General features: G+C 26.2%; 2 protein-coding genes across 8 annotated transcripts in view; one reads left to right on the plus strand and one right to left on the minus strand.

The window, feature by feature from the left end:
* srrm4 (serine/arginine repetitive matrix 4) overlaps positions 1 to 2,500 on the plus strand; it is a 763,243-nt gene that overhangs the window by 198,776 nt on the left and 561,967 nt on the right. The gene's annotated exons all lie outside the window — the stretch shown is intronic.
* gnb1l (guanine nucleotide binding protein (G protein), beta polypeptide 1-like) overlaps positions 1 to 2,500 on the minus strand; it is a 68,997-nt gene that overhangs the window by 31,858 nt on the left and 34,639 nt on the right. Inside the window, exon 6 of one of the 4 annotated variants that reach the window (XM_073950326.1) lies at positions 2,233 to 2,500. This exon is cut by the window's right edge and continues 61 nt beyond it. The gene's annotated coding sequence lies outside the window, so the exon portion shown is untranslated. 4 annotated transcript variants of the gene reach the window in all.

The raw sequence follows: 2,500 nt of genomic DNA on the forward strand, positions 1-2,500 counted from the left end.
GTGTGTGTGTGTGTATATATATATATATATATATATATATATATATATATATATATATATATATATATATATATATATATTTATATATATTTATATATATATATATATATATATATATATATATATATATATATTTWTATATATATATATATATATATATATATATATATATATATATATATATATATATATATATATATATTTATATATATATATATATATATTTATATATATATATATATATATATATATATATATATATATATATATATATTTATATATATATATATATATTTATATATATTTATATATATATTATTATTATTATTATCTTTATGTTATGGTTGATAAAGCAAAAAACAGCAACAAGTGAAATTTGCCAATAGAAAACAAACAAACAAACAAACAAAAAAATTATGTTAATTTTAATATTCTGAAACAGGTAATCTTCAGAAGATTACATAAATAAGTGTTATTTTTAAAATTGATAAACATTTTATTACATGTTTATTTTCAGCAAGTAGTGGATTACAGGAAATGTAAAAAAAGTAAATAGATTACATAAATAAAATAATCTTTGCTAATGTAAATTAATAAAAAAAATTAATGCAGCATAAATTAATACACACCCATTTGAAAACTAATATTTTATCTATTTTTCAGTGGCCAATGATTTTTGGTTCAATTAAACAAAACGGTGTTATTAAACAGTTATGGTTCAAGTGACCTAATTCCAATTTTTTTCTCCCATGTGGCATGGATAAAAATCACATGGATTCAGATTTATGCAACGTCCTCCCATTAAACAATATAAACTAAAACTGTTGAATACATCACCTGCATAAATCACACCATGGAAATGACATTAAGATACCTACTGGTTTAAAAAAAATCCTAGATTGAAAGAAGATGACCAAATGACAACTTTTCTACGATAAACTAAACCACTTGTCAAAATTAATAATAAAAAATTAAACCCTGAGAACAGATTAAATACAGGAATGGAGAAAAGAGCGGTCTTTTATCATCAGCTGTCAGTCAGCGCCTGCTCTTTTTGTCCTGGTCATTGCATCTTTATCATGTGCTGTGTTAATACAGACAATCGGATACAGGTCCTGTTCAAAAAATGATGTAAGTGGGTCATCAAAAAAATCAGACACAGTCACAAAATCGCAATTGACCATCTGATCTGCAGTGTAAATGTTGCCAGTAGTCCACTAACATCTTTAGGAATGAAAAGATACATTTAAATTCGAACAAGTAAAAATATCAACAAAATTCTAAAAATGTTTTATGTTTCTCCTGATCTTTTCTGTTTTTAACATTTTATTCAATATTTTCTCTAACATATTAATTTGGGTGTAACCAGTTTTGGCTTCAATATGGAGTAATCTAATGTACAGTTGAAGTCAAAATTATGTTGTAATTTCCTCCTAATTAGTTTTTTCTTTTTCAAATATTTCCCATATGAGGTTTAACAAAGCAAAGAATTTTTCACATTGTTTCCAATATATATTTTTTTTCTTCTGGAGAAAGTCTTATTTGTTTTATTTTTTTTAAATCATTTTAAGGTCAAAATTATTAGCCCCCTTAAGCAATAATGTATGTTTTATTTCAGTTATCTACAGAACAAACCAGCATTATACAATGACTTGCCTAAATAAAATAACTTAACCTAGTTAAGCCTTTAAATGTCACTTTAAGCTGAATTCTAGTATCTTGAAAAATATCTAGTCAAATATTATGTAGTCATCATGGCAAAGATAAAATAAATCAGTTAATAGAAATGAGTTATTAAAACTATTATGTTTATAAATGTGTTGAAAAAAAATATTACCATTAAACAGAAATTGGGGAAAAAATAAACAGGGGGGCTAATAATTCAGGTGGGCTTATAATTCTTACTTCAAGTATATGCACAAATATCATAAATAAATAGAAAATATTATTTAAAAGTGAGATCTGTGAAGGGTGTTATCATATATGCTGAGTACTGTAGTTCATGCTAACTTAAATCCATAAAATAATATAAATATACAACTTTTATTAACTGAGTTACCCCAGCAGTCGTCTCATTGGCAGCGACTGAAAGCACCCGCAGCTTTTATGGCTTTTGATTAGAGTTGCCAATTAACTGCGAGGAAACTCCACCCTGCTGTCAACTGACCTGAGATTCATTTGTTATTTTTAAGGTACCAAAGAGAAACACATAAATAATACAAAATAGATATTAATTATCTGTGAAAATAATTATAGGTTTCTTTTAATAAGGGCAAAATAAAAAAAATCAGCTGTGTTTACAAAACAGACACGGGGAGTTGATATACGGCAGTGAAGCTGTTCCAAACACTGTGATTACAGGAGGAGGAAGAGCCCGGACCGGTCGCATATATAAATCACATCAGACCTGTTGCTTCACACACTTGCTAACTGTTCCGTTACTCTGTGTAACCCTTTACTTTAAAGGTAGTGCTTGACGATGTAAAGTAAAAAAAAATAA

The sequence above is a fragment of the Danio rerio genome, chromosome 5 (genome assembly GCF_049306965.1).
Source record: "Danio rerio strain Tuebingen ecotype United States chromosome 5, GRCz12tu, whole genome shotgun sequence".
Taxonomy (NCBI): Eukaryota; Metazoa; Chordata; class Actinopteri; order Cypriniformes; family Danionidae; genus Danio; species Danio rerio.